Source organism: Mustela putorius, unplaced genomic scaffold (assembly GCF_011764305.1).
Source record: "Mustela putorius furo isolate JIRA1106 unplaced genomic scaffold, ASM1176430v1.1 tig00000095_pilon_pilon_pilon, whole genome shotgun sequence".
NCBI classification, from domain to species: Eukaryota; Metazoa; Chordata; class Mammalia; order Carnivora; family Mustelidae; genus Mustela; species Mustela putorius.
Genome location: NW_025421280.1, coordinates 16,763,209 through 16,776,907, shown reverse-complemented (window position 1 = coordinate 16,776,907; position 13,699 = coordinate 16,763,209). Strand labels below are relative to the sequence as shown.

The 13,699-nt window shown below is 39.3% G+C and overlaps 1 protein-coding gene across 7 annotated transcripts in view; it reads right to left on the bottom strand.

Moving 5' to 3' along the window:
* ERC2 (ELKS/RAB6-interacting/CAST family member 2) overlaps positions 1 to 13,699 on the bottom strand; it is a 923,400-nt gene that overhangs the window by 414,950 nt on the left and 494,751 nt on the right. The window lies entirely within an intron of this gene.

The following is a 13,699-nucleotide window of genomic DNA, read 5'->3' as shown; positions in this document are numbered from 1 at the left end:
ATTTGGGGGCACATGTGAGTATTTTTTATCTCTTTGTCACACAGAACGATAACTGTACCAGATGATGGAAAAGCCCTTGCAGAGGGTCACTGCCTCTTGCATAAAGAACGCTTGTGAACAGTTCGGGGGAAATTCTGCCAATAAATGCAACAGTGGCAAAAAATGGTAAGTGATTTCAGATATAAGTAATTAAACAAAATAAACATCATAAGTAGACATCTTGGCTATTTTATCTATACCTCCTGTAAGTTTATATATTCAAACTTGAAAAATTTTTGTGAAATTTTTCTTTGAGAAACAGTAGATGGCTATATAATCAGGGTACTTATATTTGAGTATATACAGTAACATTTCCTGGCTCATAAATGATGGAAGAAAGTGCTCATCAGAACCAGAGAAAGGGCCCAGCCCATAACCTGAAGACATTTGCAGGGAATGCCAACAAAGCTGCAGGAACTGGCTTAGGTAGAAAAAGTCAGGCTGCCTTTGCTTAGAATGTTCATCTTCTGAACTTATACTGCTGCCTAGTCCAACCTATTTTTTTAAAAAAAAATCTCTTTGGGTTATATTCCCCCATCTCTTAGTATGCCTTACATTATGATTATGTCTTTATGATTTTTTTCTATCTGGTGAGGGAGAAACAAGAACCTGGTCCTAGAAACCCAAAGGTTTAGTATAAAACCTGACACAAATGGCTGTGGAATGAATGAATACGTAAGTGAAATTTGGCTTTCATAAGCATCGAAAACACAGAGATATGTATGATCTTATTTTTATTTTTCTGTGGGATAAACAAGCCTAAAGAATTAAAAACATTATAAACCCTGTTAAAACTGAAAAGAGAGTCCTCCTATTACCTATAATATACCTCCTAGACTTCCTAGCTCCTAAAGATGCACTTTTAACTACCACCCTGTGTCAACACATTGGATTCTAGTGTACCTGTGGCAATTCCTGTGAAGTGAAACTTTACCCAGGTTACCAAGCCACAGGCTAATATGTTTCTAATCCCTCTTTAGAGTAAGGGGCAAAATAACCTTGAAAGATGACTAAAAGGGCAAAGCCATCATTAAGCCAGGTTAAGAGAGGTGCACTATGGACTCTGAAAAACAATCTGAGGGGTTTGAAGTGGCGGGGGTTGGGAAGTTGGAGTACCAGGTGGTGGGTATTATAGAGGCCAGGGATTGCATGGAGCACTGGGTGTGGTGAAAAAATAATGATACTGTTATGCCGAAAATAAATAAATGAAAAAAAAAAAAGAGAGAGAGGTGCAGTTCATTCAGAAATTACAGGCCCATTTATGATCAGACTCAGGCATGCAGGAGACATACATGCATTTCAAGGTTATATTGTTCAACTGTTAACATGTTCAAATTTGAGGTTTTCTAATTTCTCATAAGGATCCTTTCACAGACAAAAACGTACAAGTAAAATAAAAACAAGCCTGCTGGTAATGACACAGGGACACTCTGTGCTTCATTTTCAACCTGTATAACTGATTTTGACAGCACAGCAGGAACCTAAAGGGCTATAGTCCACACTGCCCAAGAATGGCTTTAGCAGGAAAAGGGCAAAACTGTGTCCAAATGAGAACTAACAATGGATACCTGAAAAAAAAAAAATGCAACTTTGTATTTAAGGCTAGAATAATTTTCACATCTTCCTCTAAAACATTCTTCATCTAATTTGGATTTGGGGCATAGCATTATGTGAGTTTATAACCAGAAGTCAGTGTAGATCCCAAAGTCAAAAAGTGATAGAAGAAAATAGCACTATACCTTTCATAAACATTTTTCAAGTTTGATTCACATCAACTTTTTTAATGAGGTGCAATTTTTAAAAGATATACCAGAAGTAGAATTTTCTTGGTCAATCATTCTAATACAACTGCTATTTAATCAAGTGACAGGCACAAACCCATTCAGCAAGATGCTGAATTCTTATTCAGCAAGGATAATTTTATGCTTAATAAAGTAATCAAAGAGCTGATTGCATATCTCAGTTATTAGCACTGTGAATTGTCTAGATCAGCATTTACCCAAGTTTTGCAAAATACTCTTTGCAATGTTAATAGATGTTCCAGGAAAAAAATCTTTTTGTTAAATGATTTGGAGAAATTTTGGATTAAAGAACATTAAACATGACTACAGAACTTCTCAGAGTTTTACCATGCTAATATGCATGGTAGCTCTCCAAGTGAGGAATAGAGTACATATTATTTTCCAGAAGCATTTGACAAATGGAACCCTTTCTTCTAATGGTATCTCATAGAACTTCACTTTGATAAACATGCTTTGGGAAATGCGAACCTAGATAGTATCAACCCAGTTTTTGTCAAATTAGTCTCTTTCCATTTTCCCACAGTTCATTATGACCCACATAGTTGGGGAAGGGGGGGAAATAGCCTCTATGACACAGTGGCTTATTAAAATAATAGTCTATTTCACCAACAATTACAGTTAAAAACCACAAAGCTTCTGCCATTGAGAAAGAAGTCTGTAGCCCAGGTGGCTCAATTCTGAGGAGTTCCTGCATTGTGTATCTTATATCCAGGCTGTCACTGTTCTAATCTTTACCTTTTACTTAAAAAGTAGCAACTGGTGGATGTGTTATTATAACCGACTACTCTGAAGAAAGAAAACATAATGTTTTAGTGCACAGTAAAAAGTCTTCTCAAAATGGCAGGCATGGCACTTCAGATGGAGAACAGAGAGAGTTTAGAATAAATGATACTTAGAGCCAAATAACATATTACAAGGCTGGTACTGAAGAAGACCAATGGATTCCCAACTGGAGGATGTCCTTGACACTGAAATGAATGCTCCATTAGGGTAGCCGTTGGCCATGAGTTGCCCTCTTGGATGGTACCTTTAATCATCACAGGCAGGCACCCTCCAGTTAGTCTCAGGATGCCAGGATTTCAGAGTTGAAAGGGGTCTTACCCCTTGTACAAATCCCTTGTTTTATAAATGAGAAAACAGGCTCAAACAGGAAAAACAACAAAAACAAAAAACTATGTGCCAAAGGTCACATGGCTAAATCAGTGATGGAGCCTAGCCTACAACCCAGATCCCCAATTCCCTGGGCACTCTCATCCCCACTCACTCAGAACCTTGTATTCCATGGAAGAGCTATGATTCAGGTAGCCCTCTGGAAGCTTCTGCTCTGGCTTGCCAGAGCCAAGGCTCTAGCTGTAGACACATCCTCGTGGTTTCCTCTTCCCAATGGTCTTCTTCTATTCCAGAGCAAGCAGCCACCAAGGAACACATGATCTGGACTTGCAGAGCTACTACAAGTCAGATATGCCAGGGAAGGACATCTTTGCTCAGAAGAAAAGATATTGAAATATTCAAGGGTAAAGAATCTTGTCTTACCAGCAGTTAAATCCCAGCCATAGCACAGTACCTGGTATAGCGAAGTGCTCAAAAATTATCAGTGGGACTACTCCAGAACTCAGGACAGACTTCTGCAGGACTTGAAGAAATATTTTAGTCTATTTCATTAGTTAAAAGAAACTTATCCACTATCTCATAAAATTCATGTGAAGCTTCTTTGCCCAAGTTTATACGACCTAATTTTTTCCATTTTTGGAATGGCTTGACCACCATTTTCGCTGTTGCCATAGTTACTGGGGCTAGTGAGCATACAAAGAGACAGTTTGCACAGGAGAGAGGGGTTTCCCACTCAAGACTGAGAGCTGGGAAAGAATGCCAGTTCTTTCTCTTGTTCACATCACCAAGTCTCAATCTTCTCAACTGTACAATAGTTCCAAAGATGATAGCTACCTCATTCATTTCTTGGGAAGACTGAACAAGTCAATATGTATACAGAGCTACTTGGCCAACTAAGATTGGTTTTTAACAGCTGTTTGTATTTTTCTTAAGGTTTTATTTATTTATCTTCACACAGAGAGAGAAAGAGACAGTGAATGTACAAGTAGAGCGAGAGGGAGAAACAGGCTCCACACTGATCAGAGAGCCTGAAGTGGGGCTCCATCCTAAGATTCTGGGATCGTGATCTGAGCTGAAGGCAGACATTTAACCAACTGAGACACCCAGGCACGCCAACAGCTGCTTGGATTGAAGAGAAGTATGAAGCTGGGTAGGTAAGAGTCCTGAGATCGGTGGCATGTGCCTGCCATGATAATCAAAGAGAGCACCACATGCTTATCACTCACTGGAGATGACATGGTATGCTGCCCAGATTCGTTTTCAGGACTAAGGCATTCCTTCCCCGGCTGCTGTCATGGATGCACTTTCCAAGGTTTTGCCCTCCCCTGGGGTTGACCATATCCACACACTTGTTGATGAGAGTAACAAAGGCTCAGCCTTCTTATCTCAATTGGGGTCAGCTCCCTCCAAATGGCCACCCCAAATCCATAGGGTATGGATGGGAACTGCTGAGTCTCCCTTGCAACTATGTTGCAGTTTAACTTCTCCAGTGCCTCTAGCTTCTCTCCCTTCCTGAGAGTACCCCCCACCACAGTAGGTCTCCTGCATGTTAATCTCACTCTCAGTTTCTTAGGAACTCAACCAAAGAAGAGTTCTTTGCTCAATAAAAAACAGCAGCTAGTATTCTGTTTGTTGATATATTTAAGCAACCTATACTTCTTTTCCATGAAAGGAGAATTTCTGAGTTCCTTTACAGGTGACATCGTTTTATTGGATGAGGAAAGTGGCAAAGGGATAAAGAACTTAAACTGATCTTTATTTAGCATTTAAAAAGTCCTAGGCTACGTGGTCTGTTCTCACAATTTTCTTCACCACCGATTTGCTACTTTTTTAGTTATTCTAATTGTAAAGACATAAAAGAGTCATAGAAGATGATAGAATACCCTGTTCATTAGCTTTGCAGAAAGCTTAGTTGATTGTGAGGAATCATTTCATGTCATCTTAAATGGCCAATCTAATATCCATTGCTGAAAGAGCATAGGCCCAATCTTGGGGCTTATGGGTTAATGGTTCAAATCCTACTGAAAGTAGACATATCTTATGGAAACAGGGGGCTATACAAAGCACACTGGACAGGGAGGCAAAAGGCCTGGGATCTGGTCTCCCCTCTGCCAATAACTCCCTCTGGAAACTTGGGCAGTTCACGTGTCTTTTCTGGGCCCTCCTTTCCTCATCAGCAAAGCAAGGGGCTTGTATTAAATAAAATCTAAGGTCCTTTCTAGTAAGAAAAACTTACGATTGCTTAACCTTAACCTTGCAGGGTTTTTCCAGGCAGCATAAATAAGATGTAGAGAGAAAGTTTAATACCAGAGATGAAATTAAAAGTGTCATAAATTCAAATTACTAACTTCCCAAATGTGTATTACAGGAGAGACTATTAAATGACTAGGAACAGATTTTTATAGTTTTATTTTCCTTTTGCAAGATTTCCAACTAAATCATTGCCCATGTCATTGATTGTCATTTCCGTAATCTGGAGTGTTTGAATATACAGCTTAGCAATGCTTTGGACAAGCCATAAGTCAAAGTTAACATTTTTTAAAAATTAACCATGCCCAGGTCTCTACCTTGCATAGAGACATGCTGAAATACCAACATCCATTAGAAAGAGGTTATTGATGTTGGGGTGACATGCACTGTGATTTGCAGGTGCCCCCCTGGCTAACCTCTGGTAGCCATATCTCAGGGTAAACGTGCCATAATTACCCTGGCCAGGAAGAGCTGGTTTAACTGTACTGGCTCTTTAGATGTATGTTGAACATGACTGCCCTTTAGGGATTTCCAGAGTCCATGTGTGTGAGTTATCATGTGAATTCTACCTTTGAAAAAAAAGTAAGGTATGCTACCAGAATTATTTTTTTTTTCAATCCCCTTGCCTTCAAAGTGTGGGTTCCTCAGTAATATCTTCATTGTATCTATTTTGAAAATTATACCACACCACTATAGATTAAAGTAGAATGGAAAGACATACAGATGCTCCCAAGCACACAACCTAAAGGTCTCATTTCTCAGTGGCTTTTAAAGCACAACTTCTGGTCCAGAAACTTTTGCCTGGGGAAGCAATTTTTTCAGTTTCCAAAAGCTGAGCTTTAGTCTGTTCTTCACAGGAAAGCTTTGCCTCCCCAAAGCTTTGCCTTTAATGAGACCTAAGATTTCAGATGAGTCAATGGACCACTGTCTGAGGCTCAGTTTCCCCATCTATAATACAAAAACACACAAACTTGCCTCACCCAATCCTCAAGGTCAATGGGAGGATCCAGTCTGAAGATCATCCCATGGAAGCACTTTGAGAAGCACCCAATGCTCTAGCTAAAATGTGTGGTTGTTGTTATTGTCTAACCTGATCATCTGCAGTATATTTTAAAAAACATATTAAAATGATGTCTCCAGTTTATGGCCCAAGCCTCACCTCAAAGTAAGCCCAGAGGTCAGAGTTAAAGGTAAACAGAGGGGGTGCCTGGTGGCTCAGTTGGTTAAGCATCTGCCTTCGGCTCAGGTCATGATCCCAGGGTCCTGGGAGGGAGTCCCACTTGGCATTCTCTGTTCAGTGAGGAGCCTGCTTCTCCCTCTCCCTCTGCCTGATGCTCCCCCCTGCTTGTGCTCTCTCTCAAATATATAGGTAAAATCTTTAAAAAAAAAAAAAGAGAGAGAGAGAGAGAGAGAGAGAAAGAAAGAAAGTAAGTAAACAGAGGAAAGGCAGGTTCTACAAAGCAAGTCCCTGCTCTTGCCCTAGAGCCGAGGCATGCCGATAAACACTTCTAAATCTCACTAGAGAACACAGGGGTGTGCACGCTGCCTTTCCCTCATCAATTTATATTTCAGGGACCAAAAAGAGAAAATGGAATTATATCTAAAAACTAGTCTGATCCTCTTTAGGAATCTCCTTTGAAATGAACAAAAAATTACCATATTACTCCAGCAAGATTTCTTTCTCCATCCTCCATCCCCTCAAGCTTTGTCATTTCAGAGCATTCAGGATTCTGCTTCCATAATAACAATGATTTCATTTGACAAATATGTCACATTTTATTCTGTAGGATCTTCAGCCTTCGACAAACAAACATTCACTTTGCTGAGGACTAAGAGCCACTAATGGAGTGAAACCTGAAAACCCTTCAGAAAAGAATAATGAACCTCACTCTGTCTCCAAGGGGTAATTTAGTAGGTAGATTAGGCAACACTTGATTAAGGGTAAACCTCTCCTTTCCATAGAAATATATTGTGTTTGTATAGAGGGGCTGTATGAAGTGGAGGATTAGGTCACAAATCCTCAAGAAAAAGCAGAAGACGTTTCTCAGAAGAAACATGCGAGTTACGGCACATTTGGAAAAACAAGTAATACTTTATTGGAAGGAAAGAAGAAAAACCCCACATACAACAGTTTTATTTACACGATTTCACTTAGCTTCTTGGAATGTTTCTAACAAATGGTTAGTTCTCAAATACATTGCGCAGGATGCCTTGTCACCCCTGACAGTCTGTGAGTTACTACAAAGAGTAACGACTCAACTCAAGGCTACCAGAACTGATTGTCAATTAAGAATTTCTGAAACTGCCTATAGGGAGCTGCTACAACAAAAAGTTGTCTTTGGCTCATGAGGGATGAGAGTGTGAAAGAAAAACAAATGTCAACATAAATCCCCAAGGAAAGAAAGCACTTCTGTACTAAACCTCAGTCCTACCCTCCAATGTTCTGTGTCCTCTGCAGACCTGCAAATACTTGAGTATTTCTTGTTGTCTGAAACAATGCTCTTGTTGTCTTGTTGTCTGAAACCGTGAACAGAATCTGGAAATGTTGGATGTAGCTCCATCCACATTTCAACAACACGACAGAATTTATTCACAGTTTAATGGAACATCCTAATCTCTACCCATCAACATAGAAAATGGCAAGGCAAACAAAACATCTCACAGTGTTAAAAAGATCATAATAAATTCTAAAGCAAATTTGAACAAATGTGGATCTTTCTTTTAAACCTGTGTTCAGATGACTTTTCCCATCTTTCCATATGTTAAATAAGATGGCTGAAATGGAGCCTCCCTAAATCACTCTACACTGTGCCTACTGAACAGCCATGAAAAACCAGGTACTAAATAAACGTGTTTTGACAATGATGAATCTCTTAACTCAGCTGGTCAGGTTTCTTCTAATGGCAGGACTTAGAAGTGTACCATAACACATGAACATAGATCACAGTCTGAGTAACAATTTTAAGCTTAGGGAACTGAAAGAGAAATGAACTTAACTCAATGACTTGGAGAGATGAACATAGAGATATGAGGCTTAAAAACTGCTGCTTAGGTCACTCGTGTCCCTCTGCAAAGAAACAACTTATCAAGGCTTAGGAACTTCATAATGAACTATATGTTTTGCTGAAAGCAATATATATATATGTATATATATTGAGGTTTATATTGTTTGTTACATTTACTCAGTTAGCTGCCTCCAACTCCAATTGGAGAAACAAAGTAAAGGAAGTCCCTTTGGAAAAAAGATATGAACATACAGACTTGTACAAATTGAAAAATAAAATTGTCTTTCTAGCTTTTCTTATTTTTTAGAACTCTACTAAAAGGACAAAAATAAATGGGAACATTCATTTGCTTTTTAAACTGATCACACTCGGGTTTAACCACTGGCAGAGAAGAAACTTTACAGTTCCCTGGGAACCTATAATTTGGAAACGGAAGCACACAAGAACAGACTTTAGTTTTCAGGCAATAAATTGAAGAGAATTCTGCAGACATACAACAGAAAAAGAGCATAAAATATTGGCTTGTGCATTTCTTAGAATGTTAGTTCATTAACTCGATAACTGCACAGGGAAAAATGCAGCCAAAATCTACAACGATGTCCAATGGGATTTCAAATTGGCATATTTACGCAGCAAGAAATAGCTGGAGGTTGGGGGTTGGGAGTGGGAAAGCATCCCATTCTGGTAATGACAATTTAGTGTGAATCTCCGGAAAGACACCTTGTTGAAAAATCCCCATGCAGTCTCTAATGGGACACACAGAAGCCCAAAGCCCCAAGGCCAGACATAAATATCATCCTCCATAATCTGTGTCGTGGGGAATAGTTCTATAGAATTATACAAAAAAACATGATCTTTTACATTTACCTTTCACACACAATTCAACATAAACTTGAAAAATGTTTTACTTTTTCCTCCTTATTGCCCAATATGTTGTTTAATGCTTTATTGGAAACTTTCATTTACTGGTGTGTGCTCTGTATCTGTATTACTCATTAGTATAAAATAGTTGCAAAGGAATTGTTGGACGATACTCCCCATGGTCACTGTCTTCTATGGTTAAATGCTCATTATCAGTCTCTCTGGAGGAAAGCTCTAGTAACTGAACCCCACATAGATCAGGTATAGCAGAAGGCCCTTTCATAAAGCTCATCTTATTCAACACTCTCAAGGCAATAGAGATGGTAATTCCTTCTTATAGATGAAAAAATAGTGAGAGTCAGAGAGGTTCCCTACCTTACTGAAATCATGAGCTAATAATACTAAGAGCCAATATTTGAAAACTGGACAGTTTAGCTCCATGGTTCTTGATCTTTCCCTTCCTGCTCTCCTTGCCAAATTCTCCAAAGTATGATGCAAGAAGTTAATTCAAGAAATTCTTTATTCTTATAGATTGTGAGCATTTCCTCTGGGGAATAATAATTCAAGGTATTCGAGGTATTTTCAGACAAAAAAAGGACTCAGGACAATTACATTAAACTGCTCTCTTGAATGGATCAAGTTGAGCTAGCCAGGGTGCTAGTCTCTTTACTTACATCATGTGAAACCAGTGGGACCAGAGTACAGGGATGCACAGTAGAGGCTACAAGCCAATGGTCAATTCATCTGTCCATATGTTTCACTAGATCCAGAGTGTTTTTAAAAAAATGCACCAAATCTATAGATTTCACATTTAAAAATGTATATTTCATGGCAATCAGATGGCCCCTCAACCCTAGGCTCACCTTTCTGGCAGCATTCAGTCAAAGCTTAGTGGTCTCAATCCCTTTGATGAGCCTTGGGTCCTTGGGTTCCTCACAGTCCCTACCACCCTCTATCAGATCCATATAGTAACGCCCCTGTAGCTGTAACTTTTCATTATGTTTATGTTACTGTTTTTTCTTATGTAGAGAAATGTTTCTCCAAATGTTGTCCCTTTTGATAGTTTCAATGACTGGTCTCCAGTCCTTATCCTTCCTTGTACTTCCTCCCTTTAAAATGGTCTCTTCATGGGTAGAGTATACCTCCCTAATCCCCATTAATTTGCTCACCCATGTGCCTTGCTTTGGCGAGTGGTGGGGCCATGGTGTGAAAATCACAGCGTCAGTTTAGGTCTAGGTTGTCTGAGACCTTGAGAGTTTCTGCTTACTCTCTTGTGCCCTGCTACTGTCATCAGAAGAGTTGCCCCAGTGGCACTGACCCCCTTCAGGCTGAGTCTCGGGATAAACATTTGTAGAATGGGACTGCCCCAGCCACCCAAAGACCTGCAGTGAGAAACAGAAATGCCCACTTAAGCCCACTCTAGAGAAGCTGAGCCACTTGGTCAATCTGAAAAATCTGTGACAATAACTATTGATGCTTTAAAGTCACTGAGCTTTGGGATGATTTGCTACAGAGCATTATTATGGCAATTGCTAACTGATACATCTCTACCAAAAATTTAAATTAAGACACGCTGAAAGAATGAAACATCATAATTTTTTCTTACATGAAAACCTGTTTCCTATTTACTCTAATAGCCTAGACCCTGGATGCATCTGAGTTTGCAATTCCTTCCATAAAACTATAAACCTAAGAACTAAAGAAGGTTGGGTTTGTGAAATGTTTCTTAGCATGACTGCATATCCAGATTGGACTGAAATAGCCCAGTTTTTGCCTGTTGCTGTTATGTCCTGGTTTGAATACATTCATTCAACTTTGTCTCCAATTTTCATAACTAGTTGAATCTCTTCAATTTCTCCTTTGGAACCTCATCCAACAGCTATTATTGTTGCAGAAAATACTATACCTGAAATTTTTTTGATATGATAGTTATTTGGTTGATCAAAATCATTAAGTCAGCATGTCCAACCCTTACAAAAAACTAGAATAGAATGAACCAAATTTAGTAGGTGCCAATCCTACTACTAACAACTACTAACTACAACTACTAACCAATCCCACAACTACTAACTAATCAACCAACTTTCCAAACAACCAAACTGGATCCCAGTTGACAGACATTTATTAAAAGGCTGAAGAAGCTAACTCATAAACAGGAAATACTTAAAACAACAGTGATATTAAAAAAGCAAATGCCCTGAGAAAGTATAGTTCTGTCTTCAGAAGGCAGTAATTACTGCATCTGAGTACATCTGCTTAACAATCCAAGAAAGTGGGAGTTTCACTCTCTATTAACCTTAACCAAAGACATTTTCATCAAAATTAATCGTGATTAGTTTTTATTGCATTTCAAATGCTATCCTTTATTTGGGGTGGTCAGGAATGCAACTAAGCAATTCCAGACCATGCTATCTTTTATGAATAGGTCTATGAGGTAGTTATCAAGAGGCCCCTTATAAAAATATTGCTATGCAAAAGTTCATGAGTCAAAGCAAGACATTAATTTCCATAACTAGATGTGTCCTTAGAAAAGAAATGACTATATATAGAAAAGACAGCAAGTCTGATGCTCAGAACATATCAAGAGTAGAACTGTATAAATGCACATGCGTATCATAGACAAAAATTTCACAAAATGTTCCTTTTACCTTTTCTTTGTTATCATAATAACAATTAATCATTAATACTTGTGAGCATAGCTTGTGCCAAGTATAATTCTAAATTCTTTATATGCATTGACTCTTTAATCCTCAGAGCAACTCTGAAGTAGATGCAATTATTATTATTCCCATATTATAGATGAGGAAACTGAAATGAGGAAGAGTAAGTCACTTGCCCAAGGATATTTAGTGAGTAAATTCTGAGGCTTGGAAAGAATTCTGGGCATTCAAGCCCCAGAGTCAGTTAAAGAAAGATGGTAACACTAACCTCACCAAACACTGACACCACAGTCAATTAGTCTGTTATGTTCTGTGCCCTCCTGTAGCTTGCTCTATGCAGACTCTATACCTTTGTTGACAGTTCTCTTGCCTGGAGTGCCTTCCCTCTGGCTGTGTCCCTCCCAGGTCAGCTCTAATCCCACCTGCTCCATGAAGACTCTCTGCCACTCCACAGTTTTCTTGTCACCCTCTTAGAACTCTGTTTCCGAACTCTCATCACCATCTACAGATGGTCAGAAATAAGTTTTTGAGTCCTGGCTCTGCCACTTACTAGTTAAGTAATTTGGGGCAAGTTATGGAACCTCTCAGAGCCTCCTTCTTCTCATATATCAAATGGGATAACAGGTTATCTATCCCATAAGATGGCTGTAGTGGATCTCTACGGATTTACTGTGCAGCACACCTTCTAGTAACACACTCCTTTCTTTCTTATGTGAGGTCACCAGTTCCCACCTTCAGCCCATAGGATTTGGGTGTGGCTAACCTGTGTCCCCTAGGCTCCAGGTGATCACACCCTGGCCTGGCCAATATACCCCTTCTTTCAGTTTGAACTTTTGCTAGAATCACTAAGAAAGAACGTTTCTCCTCTCTGAGCATGACTATACTCACATTGGAGGCTGGCTGCTGGTGGCCATGACTGGCATCACTGTGGACAGCTCTCTTAAGAATCAAAGCAACAAAGAGCCGAGCACACCTATAGTAGGATGGAGACAGATTCCTGACGCCAGTGTGGGAATATCTGAGTGTAGCCTGCAGTCCACCTGGCCTTTTCAGTTAATTGATTCCTTTTTTGCTTACTTCAGATTGACTTGTGTTCCTATCAGTTAGAACTAAAGGTCCCAACTAATCCAGCTCTTAAGAATTAAATAGGTGCTGGAGCACCTGGGTGGTTCAGTCAGTTAAGCATCTGCCTTTCTGCTCACGTCATGATACTGGGGTCCTGAGATCAAGTCCCACCTCGGGCTCCCTCTCAGCAGAAGTCTGCTTCTCCCTCTCCTGCTTGTGCTCTTTCTCACTTGCTCTGCTCTCTCTCTCAAATAAATGAAATCTTTTTTTAAAAAAAGAATTAAATAGGTGCTATAAGTTACATAGCACCTACTATACTGAAAAGTTCAGTAAATGATAACTACTACAGTGATTATTCCTCTACATTAGTTTCTCGAAGGCTGATCCAGTTTACCAAATGTAAAATCACCAACACTGTGGTGAGGAACAAATAAGAATATTTGCCTGGCAAAGCAATAAAATGTTCTATAGGGTTTAGTTCTTGTGATCTCAGTCTCCAGGCTCCAATCTAATATGATTGTATGATTGGTGGGAAAACTAAGACCCAAATCCTGGGACAAGAATATTGAGAAAGCTGTGGATTTGAATAAGCTACCAGTCCATGCTCAGGTGTTCCCAAGCCTGAACAAAGGACCTGATGCTACTATTGTTCTAACCAAACCAACCATCCGTGCAAATGGCCTTGATTGAAACCATTAAGGTACCTCTAGGACACAGAGAAAAAAAAACTAATATTGACTAAGTAACCTCCATGTGCCAAGCTCTGTGCAAGACATTTCCTTGCATTTCCTACTCTAGAATAATTATTTATTTCCCTTTTGGTCAATTAAAAAGATGAACTGAATACATACTGAAACTATCTAACTCCTCCTATCTCCAAGGAGGAAACCTAATATATAACTGGAGA